The 12546-nt window shown below is 45.1% G+C and overlaps 1 long non-coding RNA gene across 10 annotated transcripts in view; it reads right to left on the bottom strand.

The window, feature by feature from the left end:
• LOC148775070 (uncharacterized) overlaps positions 1-10363 on the bottom strand; it is a 113428-nt gene extending 103065 nt beyond the window's left edge. For all 10 annotated transcript variants that reach the window (XR_016039544.1, XR_016039543.1, XR_016039545.1 and 7 more), the window contains exon 1: positions 10153-10363. This is a non-coding gene — a long non-coding RNA (uncharacterized LOC148775070). The remainder of the gene's footprint in view (positions 1-10152) is intronic.
• Between the last annotated feature and the right edge of the window lie 2183 nt (positions 10364-12546).

The raw sequence follows: 12546 nt of genomic DNA on the forward strand, positions 1-12546 counted from the left end.
AACAAGACTGGGAGCTGACTGTGGCTCAGATCATGAACTCCTTATTGCCAAATTCATACTGAAGTTGAAGAAAGTAATGAAACCACTATTTAGGAAAACCACATACAAGAAAAGCCCATTCATGTATGACCTAAATCAAATTTCTTACGATTATACAGTAGAAGTGACCATAGATTCAAGGGATTAGATCTGATAGACAGAATGCCCAAAGAAGTATGGACAGAGGTTCATAAAATTGTACAGGAGGCAGTGATCAAAATCATCCCCAAGAAATGCAAAAGTCAAAATGGTTGTCTGAGGAGGCCTTACGAATAGCTATGAAAACAAGAAAAGTGAAAGGCAAAAGAGAAAAGGAAAGATATACCCATCTGAACACAGAGTTCCAAAGAATAGCAAGGAGAGATAAGAAAGCTTTCCTCAGTGATCAATGCAAATAAATACAGGAAAACAATAGAATGGGAGGGACTAGAGATCTCTTTAAAAAATTAGAGATACCAAGGGAACATTTCATGCAAAGATGGGCACAATAAGGACAGGAATGGTATGGACCTAGCAGAAGATATTAAGAAGAGGTGGTAAGAATACACAGAAGAACTGAACAAAAAAGATCTTCATGACCCGGATAATCATGACCATGTGATCACTCACCTGGAGCCACACATCGTGGAATGCGAAATCAAGGAGGACTGGAAGCATCACTACGAACAAAGCTAACGGAGGTGATGGAATTCCAGCTGGGCTATTTCAGATCCTTAAAGATGATGCTGTTAAAGTGTTACACTGTACGTGCCAGCAAATTTGGAAGACTCAGCAGTGGCCACAGGACTGGAAAAGTTCAGTTTTCATTCCAATCCCAAAGAAGGGCAACCCCAAAGAATGTTCAAACTACCGCACAATTGCACTCATTTCACATGATAGCAAGGCCATGTTCAGAATCCTCCAAGCTAGTCTTCAACAGTATGTGAACCAAGAACTTCCAGATGTACAAGCTGGGTGTAGAAAAGGCAGAGGAACCAGAGATCAAATTGCCAACACTGGTTGGGATCATAGAAAAACCAAGAGAATTCTAGAAACACTCACTTCTGTTTCATTTACTATGCTAAAGTCTTTGACTGTGTGAATCACAACAAACTGTGGAAAATTCTTGAAGAGATGGGGATATCCGACCAGTTCTCCTGCCTCCTGTGAAATCTGTATGGAGGCCAAGAAGCCATAGTTAGAAACCAGACATGGAACAATGGACTGGTTCAAAATTAGAAAAGGAATACGTCAAGGCTGCGTATTGTCACCCTGCTTATTTAACTTATATGCAGAGTACATCATGTGAAATGCTGAGCTGGATGAAACACAAGCTGGGATCAAGACTGCTGGGAGAAATATCAAGAATCTCTGATATGCAGATGCTACTGCTAAGTCACGTCAGTCGTGTTCAACTCTGTGTGACCCCATAGACAGCAGCCTACCAGGCTCCAGGCAAGAATACTGGAGTGGGTTGCCATTTCCTTCTCCAAGGAAATATGCAGATGATGCCACCCTAATGACAGAAAGTGAAGAGGAACTAAAGAGCCTCTTGATGAAGGTGAAAGCAGAGAGTGAAAAAGCTGGCTTAAAACTCAGCATTCAAAAAACTAAGATCATGGCATCTGGTCCCATCACTTCATGGCAAATAGATGGGGAAATAATGGAAACAGTGACAGTTTTTATTGTCTTGGGCTTCAAAATCACTGCAGATGTTGAGTGCAATCATGAAATGAAAAGACGCTTACTCCTTGGAAAAAAAGCTATGACAAACCTAGGCAGTGTATTAAAAAGCAGAGACATTGTTTTACCAACAAAGGTCCATCTAGGCAAGGCTATGGTTTTTCCAGTAGTCATGTAGGGAGGTGAGAGTTGGACCATAAAGAAGGCAGAATGCTGGAGAATCGATGCTTCTGAACTGTGGTGTTGGAGAAGACTCTTGAGAGTCCCTTAGACTGCAAGGAGATCCAACCAGTCCATCCTAAAGGAGATGAGTCCTGAATGTTCATTGGAAGGACTGATGCTGAATCTAAGCTCTAATACTTCGGCCACCTGTTTTGATGAGCTGACTCACTTTAATATACCCTGATGCTGGGAAAGATTGAAGGCAGGAGGAGAAGGGGGCAACAGAGGACGCGATGGTTGGATGGCTTCACTGACTCAATGATCATGAGTTTGGACAAGCTCCAGTGGATTGTGAAGGACAGGGAAGCCTGGTGTGTTGGAGTCCACAGGGTCACACACACGTAGTTGTTCAGCACCGTTATTGAAGAGGCTGTCTTTTCCCCATTGCATATTCTTGCCTTCTCTGTCATAGGTTCATTGCCCATATAAGCTTGAGTTCCCTTCTGGACTCTCTGCTTTGCTCCCCTGATTGCTGTGTCTGTTTTCTGCACGACCTTTGATTACTTTAGCTGTAGTGTGGTTTGAGATCAAGAGTGTGATACCTCTATCTTTGTTCTTCATTTTCCAGGTTGTTTTGGCTATTCTGTAACACAAAGACCAAGGTCACCACGAAAAGCAACCATTACATAAAAAGATAGGGGACAGGTTATAAAGAGGAAATTTTTGTTCGTATATATGAAATGGTATGAAGAAAATAAATGCTTAGCTGCTTCAGTCGTAAACTGTAAATCTGGCCTCAAGAATCCAGATGATGCTCAGACCTTCCTTGTTCTTTCCGGTCATGTCCTCACCTATTGGTTGCTGTTAGTCACTCCGTCATGCCTGAATCTTCGCAACCCCATGAATGATAGCCTAACCCCAGGCTCCTCTGTCCATGCAATTTTCCAGGCAAGAATACCAGAGTGGGTTGCCATTCTCTTCTCCAGGGGCTCTTCCCGACCTAGGGATTGAACCTGTTAGAGTGACATACAACTTCCTTTCAACTATGTGAATTATCAGAAGCTCTGTATTTATTCTGTTGCTCTAGTTTTCTTTTAAATTTTACTACAGAAAAAAGGAAAATGTTAAGACTAAGTTCCCCCACACAAGATATCCTGAGCCATTTAATAGTGGGGTCTCCATTTCCCATGGCCCTCTGGCTCTCACAAAGCAAGCCCTGCTGGACCCAAAGCCAAGTGTCCTGGGGGCTGTCTTCCTGGTGCAAGAAGCCCCAACTGGGGAGCTTGATGTGGGGCTCAGACCTCTGACTCTTTGGGGAGAACTTCTGCAGCTGTGATTAGCCTCTTATTTGTGGGCCACCTACCCAAGGGTATGGGTTTCCTAGTGGCTCAAGCAGTAAAGAATCTGCCTGCAATGCAGGAAACCTGGGTTTGGTCCCTGGGTCAGGAAGATCCCCTGAAGGGGGGAATGGCTACCCATTCCAGTATTCTTGCCTGGAAATCCCATGTACATAGCAGCCTGGCGCGCTATAGACCGTGGAATTGGAAAAGAGACACAACTGAGCAGCTAACACTCTTATCTCATTTGTGGGCCACCTATCAAGGGTCTGGGTCATGACTGTACTGCATCTCCACCCCGCCTACCCATCTCCTCGTGGCTTCTTCTTTACAGCTTCGGCTGTAGAAGATCTCTTCTGCTGGTCTTTACATCACTCTTGTTTATAACTGCTCTGTAAATAGTTGTAATTTTGTGTGCCCATGGAAGGAGGCAAGCTCAGGGTCTCCCTGCTCTGACATCTTGGCCTCTTTCCCTTTATATATTTTATCCCCTAGCATAACCTTAGTGTCAAAAAGAATAGGCCTCAACATATAAAAATGAGTAAAAAAGTAAAGGTAATTCCAGAATGGGAAGAATTAGAACTATAACTCCTGTGTTATCCAGCATAACCTTCCAAAATCACTTACTTTTCAATGGGAAGAGGCAATGGCTATTTGCTTGATAATTTAAGAAAATAGATGGACGCACTTCTTGAGTATGGCAGAATAACTCAAAAGTTATTGGGGACCTGTCAAGCCTTGGTTTTAATTCCTGCTTGATCATTTGTTAATTCCATGGGTCTGGTCCAGTCACTGAACATCCAAGAGGCCCGTGTTCCTCTTAGTACAGTCCTGCTCGCTCAGTCGTGTCTGGCTCTTTGCGACCCCATGAACAGGAGCCCAGCAGGCTCCTCTGTCCATGGGGTTTTACCCAGAAGAACACTGGAGTGGGTTGCCATTTCCTTCTCCAGGACATCTTCCTGACCCAGGGGTGGAACTCACATCTCCTGCATTGGCAGGTGGGTTCCTTACCACTGCTCCACCTGGGAGGCCGATCATCCTGCCACTCAGAGGGAGGCCCCTTGGGGACAGACAGTACCGCATGTCTGTTATATCACTGCAAACACTTAGGAGAAGCAGTTTCAAATATGACCCAGCAAGTGGAAAATAGATTTGGGCCTACTGTTATTTTCCTCCCTGAAATCAGTGCTCATTAATTCTAATAATGTCGCAGAAAATGTTACAGAATAGAGGTGTATGCTTACATTTGTTTGTTGCCAAGGTAAATACACAAAACATAATTGTATGTAGTTCAGTGTTTAAGTTTAGGAGGGTATGTCTGAACCAGAGAATATTTATGTGTACAAGATGTCTCCTGGGCCTAAAACTACACCTAGTTCAAATGCATATTAAGCTCCTGGTGTTGAGTTCAGCATTGAGCGGGCTTCCAAAGCTCTGTGCTTCCTGTTACTAATTTTAATGAACACTGAGAGCTTGTGTGCGTTCAGTGCTTAAATGCCACACTGTCTGGGGGGGTCAGAAAAGTCTGACTTCTCGATACTGGAGCCAAAGAATGCTTCCATAACCTCCACATATTAGCAGAAGTATTTGCTTGGCGTCATTCCTTTGTTTTTACACACATAAAATCAGAAGGCTTACACCGTTTCGTTCTCACATGTAAAACTAAACCCAGAGAACCACTGAGCCAAAGGCAGAAGAAAGGTCAAAAACCAGGAATAGTCCTAACCTCAATATTTCAGAAATGGGTATTCCACCAGCATGGAGTAGGTTATTTGCTTTTTAGTAAAGAAAACATTCTTTTAAAAACTCAGCTGTTCTTGGAATTCAGGGCAAATGACTAGATTTTAAAGTGTATTTTGTACCAGGAAACAGGAATAATCGTTTGGAAAGTGACATTAAAATTTTTTACAAATCAAAGTTCAAAGCCTCTAGGGATTCAGAAGTTCCAGATTCTATCTTGGTGCCCTCTGAGTTTTCTCTCTCTCTCTCATACGTGTGCACCCATGCGCACGCACACACACACACGAGGACAGAGTTTAAACAGTCCAAACACAGAGCTCTAGCTGCAATCTTGACTCTTTTTTTTAAGATAAACAAGGGATGAACTGTATCTTCAGAGCCTCAGTTTTCCCATCTGAAAGATAATTACTCTTCTTTTGTGCCTCACATAAACTGGTGAAATTTAAAGAACATGACTCTGAGGCATTTTGCAAATGTCAAGCACTATATGAATACATAAATGATTACCGTCCTCCTGTGCTGTAAGAGCGTCCGTTATTATCAAGAGAAAGAACGTGCTGGAGTTGAACTAGGACTTATTTCATAGGCAAAGATCATGGAATCTTAGCTCTAGAAGGTAATCCAAACATGATGCTGTTTAATCTTCAACACCTTTAAGGAACTGTCCTCTACAGCATCTCTGACAAGGTGGCACTTAACTTCTGCTTCAATAATTCCAGCAATGGGCACTTCGGTGTTTTTTAGGCAGCTTATTCAGCTAATGGAAATTTTATCCTTATGTTGGACTGAAATCTTAATTTCTAGTATGGAAAATGAAAGTGCTAGTCACTCAGTAATGTTCAACTCTTTGCAACTCTATGGACTTACCAAGTCAGGCTTCAACAGTACGTGAACCATGAACTTCCAGATGTTCAAGCTGGATTTAGAAAAGGCAGAGGAAGCAGAGATCAAATTGCCAACATCCATTGGATCATCAAAAAAGCAAGGGCATTCCAGAAAAATGTCTACTGCTTTATTGACTATGCCAAAGCTTTTGACTATGTGGATCACAACAAACTGTGGAAAATTCTGAAAGAGATGGGAATACCAGACCACCTGAGCCTGCCTCCTGAGAAACCTATATGCAGGTCAGGAAGCAACAGTTAGAACTGGACATGGAACAACAGACTGATTCCAGATTGGGAAAGGAGTATGTCAAGGCTGTATGTTGTCACCCTGCTTATTTAACTTCTATGCAGAGTACATCATGAGAAATGCAGGGCTGGATGAAGCACAAGCTGGAATCAAGATTGCTGGGAGAAATATCAGTAACCTCAGATATGCAGATGACACCACCCTTATGGCAGAAAGTGAAGAACTAAAGAGCCTCTTGATGAAAGTGAAAGAGGAGAGAGAAAAAGTTGGCTTAAAACTCAACATTCAGAAAACTAAGATCATGGCATCCAGTCCCATCACTTCATGGCAAATAGATGAGGGAAACAGTGGAAACAGTGGAAGACTTTATATTATTAGGCTCTAAAATCACTGCAGATGGTGACTGCAAACATGAAATTAAAAGATGCTTACTCCTTGGAAGGAAAGTTATGACCAACCTAGACAGCATATTAAGAAGCAGAGACATTACTTTGCCAACAAAGGTCCATCTAGTCAAAGCTATGGTTTTTCCAGTAGTCATGTATGGATGTGAGAGTTGGACTATAAAGAAAAGTAAGCACTGAAGAATTAAGGCTTTTGAACTGTGGTATTGGAGAAGACTCTAGAGAGTCCCTTGGACAGCAAGGAGATATAACCAGTCCATCCTAAAGGAAATCAGTCCTGAATATTCATTGGAAGGATTGATGCTGAAGCTGAAACTCCAATACTTTGGCCACCTGATGGGAAGAACTGACCCATTGGAAAAGACCCTGATGAGGGGAGAAATCGAAGGTAGGAGTAGAAGCGGATGACAGAGGATAAGATGGTTGGATGGCATCACCGACTCAGTGGAGATGAGTTTGAGTAAACCCCGGGAGCTGGTGATGGAAAGGGAAGCCTGGCATGCTGCAGTCCATGGGGTCACAAAGAGCTGACTGAGAGATTGAACTGAACTTATTGTAGCCCGCCAGACTTCTCTGTCCATGGGATTCGCCAGGCAAGAATACTGGAGTGAGTTGCCATGGCCTCCTCCAAGGGCTTTTCCCAACTGAAGGACTGAATCCGGGTCTCACACATTGCATGCAGATTCTTTACCATCTGAACCATCAATTCTAGTATAACCATACACAACTTGAAAACCATCTTCCATCGTCAACTTGGCAGTGCTTCCAATGTTGTTTAAAACTTGTTGCACCTCACCTTTTGTCTTTACTCAGCAATGCAGTGTGTCAAGTGTTGGGCTAAGAGCCGAGAATCAAAGATCAAACAGAGCTAATGCCTGTCCTCAAGTAGTGTACCAGCCAGGCACTAGCCCTGCAAGTAAAAAATTGAGACTAAGTATAGCAGGAATTTCAAGCAAGTAGGGTTGAATACAGAGAATTGACTGCTAAGACTTGAGAGGCTAAAAGGGTTAGGATGCTGAGTCACCAGTTATTATTATCTGCAGGAAGCATTACTGCCCCTCGGGCTCAGCTAACCCAGACCTTAGCAACGGCAGGAAGCAGGGGTTGCCATTAAAGAGGCGGAGCCGAGAGAATCGCGCCCCTGGCGGTGGGTGTGCAGGCCTCTGCGGGCAGCACCTGTGCTCAGCTGTCCCTGGGGTAAGGATGCTCAGTAATGGCAGCGTGACCACCAGAAGTGGAGGACTCTGCTGGTTCTGGAACCCGGAAGGGGCCTGGCACAACCGGTTATGAGGGTGCAGCAAGGCTGAAGAAGAGAGCCACCGCTGTCCCTGACTGCCCGCGGAAAGCTGACGGCTCAGAGCAGGACGCAGGTCCTCCCTCTCTCCTCTTCCTCCTGCCTGCCGTCAGCGCCTGCCATTGGACAAAACCAACCGGAAAGAGGTTCACAAAGCCATCTGGAGAATGTAACTTACAGAATCCCAACCGCAGCTTCATAAAGTAAAGGCAAGGCTGATGCTAAGACACAACAGATAGATAACTAGCAAAATCTCCGTTTTTAGCTCCTCAGCATACCTATGTATTCTCTCACCTTTACTTGAACATCCATATGGCAACACTTCCCGGATGGCCTAGTGATAAGGAATCTGTCTGCTAATGCAGGTGACAGGAGACATGGGTTCCGTCTCTGGGTCAGGAAGATCTCCTGGAGAAGTAAATGGCAACCCACTCCAGTGTTCTTGTCTGGGAAATCCCATGGACAGGAGACCCTGGTGGGCTACATACGGTCCATGGGGTCGCAGAGAGTCAGACACAACTGAGCACACACACACCATAGCAGCCACAGCTTCATGCATCTTCCTGCCAAGATGCAACAATGATCACTCATAAAAACAAAAACTCTCTCATCTTCCCCAAAAGAGGAGATACAAATTTCCAAAAGTTACCATCCCCATCTCTGAATGATGTTATTCCTTTTCTAATTCACTCAAACCTCCACCCAAATATTCTATAACATAAAGACAAAGTTTACCACTAAAAGCAACCACTACATAAAAGGGTAGGGGAAAGGCTAATAAATGGAAATTTTAAATTTTATATATGAACTGTGTGGAAAATATAGCTTAGTTGCTATGGTCAATTGTAAATCTCAATACAAAAACAGATGATGACCATATCTTCCTTGTTCTTCTGCCTATTCCTTGTCCTTTGGGCCTCAGCCAGTCTATACCTGTCCTAACAGATCTATCGGAGAAGGCAATGGCAAGACACTCCAGTACTCTTGCCTGGAAAATCCCATGGATGGAGGAGCCTGGTGGGCTGCACTCCATGGGGTCGCTAGGGGTCGGACACGACTGAGCAACTTCACTTTCACTTTTCACTTTCACACATTGGAGAAGGAAATGGCAACACACTCCAGTGTTCTTGCCTGGAGAATCCCAGGGACGGGGGAGCCTGGTGGGCTTCCGTCTATGGGGTCACACAGAGTCGGACACGACTGAAGTGACTTAGCAGCAGCAGCAACAGATCTACACCTGTTAGAGTGACACACAGCTTTATTTGCCAGAATATGAATAATTAGAAGCACTGTGTTTATTCTGTTGCTCCAGTGTTCTTTTAAATTTTACTACAGAAAAAGGAACAAGGAGAGACTAAGACGTTCCTGACCTAACATCTCCTGGAATCTGGATATAGTGTCTCCTGCTCCCATTTTGCTTCACCCACTCACTTTCTCCTTGATAATCAGAGTCAGTAACTCCAGCAGAGACACCCCCTTCTTTGCCTGTGATTTCAATGTCATGAGGAGCCCAGTATCATTAGGTGGAACTTCGATTCCCCATTCAATGGAGCTGCACTGTTGAGTCTCCTGGTAGAACCTTTTCTTTCCTGAGAACTAAGATATCAAAATCACTAGAGCCTAACGTTCCAGATTTGGGAAGTCTAAGTTATTCAAATGGTCCGTTTTATATAATAACAAGAGGTGATTCTCCAACATCAATTATTTGCTTTTAGACCCTGTAATTTTAACTAGCCAGCATGAAGGACCATGGGGCTTCCCTATAGCTCAGACAGTAAAGAATCTGACTGCAATGCAGGAGACCCAGGTTCTGTCCCCGGGTTGGGACGATTCCCTGGAGAAGGGAATCACAGCCCGCTCCAGTATTCTTGCCTGGAGACTCCATGGACAGAGCAGCCTGGGGGGCTGCTGAAGGTCACAGCTCTGATTACCATGCCCTCCCACCTCCCTTTATGGTCACTGTGCCATCACGTTCTTGGCAGTGAAGTGCTGCCATGTTGGTCTTGGCCTCTCCAGGGCCCCAGGATACCCCTGAAGTAAAACAGCCCAACCTGAAAGCAGATCCTCCGTCCACAGAGCACAGCCCCTGTGCAGTCTCTCAAGAAGGTCAGTGGCCCTCCCTGGTGCCTTTCTCAATGGCTTTGTGAAGCTCCCTCTGAAGCCCCTGAGGGGACTGACGCAGGGCAGGAGAGTGGCGGTAAGGGGGTGAGTAGATACGAGGTCGTCTGTGGCAAATATTCCCCTTGGTTCCCTCCGACGCAGCATGCATTTAGCATTCAGGACCATAAGGTTCAGTGTCTCATCACCCTCCCTCCAGAGTGGAACAGTCTAGATAAGAGGTCAGCAAGCTACAGCCCACGAGCCAAATGTGGCCCCTTACCTATTTCAGGTTTTACTGGAACACGGCCATGCTGTTTCATTTACATGTCACCTGCGGCAGTTTTCACATCACTACCGCAGAACTGAGCGGTTGTGAAGGCACCTTGCTGCAGGCCGGCGGGACTGGAATAGTGACCGGCTCTCTACAGAAGCGCCTCACTGCCCCGGCCAAGGCTGTCTCTGGTCTCAGCTCCACGGAGCTGAGCTGTCTTCTCGCTTACTCACACTCTCCAGTTTTATTTTGGCAAAATGTGCTGATCAGTCAGTGAGGAAAACACAGTCATGAAGCTTCTGACACGTGTCAGAGTATCACCACCCATAACGGTGGCGAACAAAACAGATGTGGATCTCAGGCAGCTTAGAGTCTACATCATGCTTTAGTTCACATAACAAAACAAATACAGGTTGAAACATACACACCCCATGCTCACTGCAGCACTATTTACAACAGCCAGGACATGGAGGCAACCTAAATGCCCATTGACAGAGCAATGGATGAAGAAGATGTGGCACATATACACAATGGAATACTACTCAGCTGTAAAAAAGAACAGAATAATGCCATTTGCGGCAACATGGATGGACCCATAGATTGTCATACTGAAGGAAGTGAGTTGGACAGAGAAAGACAGATATCATAGGATATCACTTACATGTGGAATCTAAAAAACGGTACAAATAAACTTACAAAATAGAAATAGAGCAACAGATGTAGAAAACAAACTGAGGGTTTCCAGGGGGAAAGCTGGGGAGGGGGGCAATAAACTGGGACTGACACATATACACTGCTATATATAAAATAGGTAACTAATAAGAAACTACTGTATAGCACGGGGAATTCTCCTCAATACTCTGTAGTGACCTGTATGGGAAAGAATCTAGAAAAGAGTGGATATGTGTATATGTACAACGGATTTACTTCACTGGACATCTGAACCTAACACAACATTGTAAATCAGCTATAATAAACATTTAATAATAAGTTGGAAATATAATATGCATATATATATATATATATGCGTGTGTGTACACATACCCACACATCAATGTGATCTCAAGGAAACCAGCAGTGTGGTCCGACCTACTGCTTGGAAGACTAACTCCTGTCATATCAAGGGCTGAGCAGACCCTGCCAGCCAGATTCACGAGCACAGAAGCGCCCACAAGATGGGCTCAGACGCTGGAGTGCTGGCTCACTACTACAGTGAAGGACTCCTGTCACGCAGACCAGATGCGGGTGCTGGCCGTCTGCACACAACGCGCTCCTGCAGTCAAGCTGCTCGGAGAGCCGAAACCTCATCAAGAAACGGCGCACTGACTTCTCAGGAAAAATTACTGTGAAGTGGGACGAAAGTACCTTCACAATTTATGCTTTTTGCTCATGTGGGGATGAGAACACGGTGTTGAGTACGCAAACAGAATAAAGCAGCTACAAAGAATTGGGTATTTAACAGCGTCGCACCCCTGGAAGAATCTGGATGCACCCCCTATGCCAAAAAGCTGATTCTGTCGTGGGGGCAGAAACAGTGCAAGGCCGGTGCTGCCAACTTTACATCGTCTCTCCCTTAAGGACAGCCTGAGCCGCTGGGACCAGAAAATGCAAGACTTCCTCATTTCCACGGTATTTCTTTTCCTATGCCTCTACAAACGATCAGGCTTTCTTCGGACTGAAAGTTTGTCACGTGTATTAGTTACGAGGCCCGTGTAGCCCCTGCCTCTTTCCGATGGTTTTGCCCATCTCAGCTCTAGTGGACTGTGCCCATCTTACATACTCAGAGAGCGTCCATGCCATGGCTGAGTGTTGACGACACTTTTCCGCGTAAGTTTGCTCCAGGAACTGAATGCAATAATTTTTGTGAGCTACCCATGACTGTGTCAGGCATGCAGTGCGTGCTCACTAGTGAGAACCAGGGCTGTGATACACCGGAAGCGGTGTGATTCTCTCCACCAGGGTGTGAGCTACACTACGGTACACAGGAGGCAGAGGCGAAGTGCTGTGGGGACAGAGACTAAACACTCCCGGGGCTCTGAACCAGGCGGCAGACACAACTGTAGGTCCTCTCTCACGGCCTCACCTTTCTCTGGCTACGTTTCAGAGCGTAAATGGCAGACTTCACCTGGGGCTTGGAGTTGAACGCTGTACCTTAGAATGCAGTCCAGCCCAGGCCGATACAGGGCAAGCATCACGAGTCTGTTAACTCAGACTAACCCAAGCCTCAGCGATGCCCACATGAGCCTGTGGGTCACCCAGCTCCTCTGGGTTTGCATATAAATTATTTTCACACCAAGTTTCTTCAATCCTGGTCTTGTAGGACTGATCAAAAAACAGACAAAACCCAGTCTAAACAGTATTTTCCGCTGACCTTATTTTTTTCCCTCTAAACCATGGATGCTC

The sequence above is a fragment of the Moschus berezovskii genome, chromosome 17 (genome assembly GCF_049115385.1).
Source record: "Moschus berezovskii isolate FMDL1 chromosome 17, NW_MosBer_1.0, whole genome shotgun sequence".
In the NCBI taxonomy this organism is placed as follows: domain Eukaryota; kingdom Metazoa; phylum Chordata; class Mammalia; order Artiodactyla; family Moschidae; genus Moschus; species Moschus berezovskii.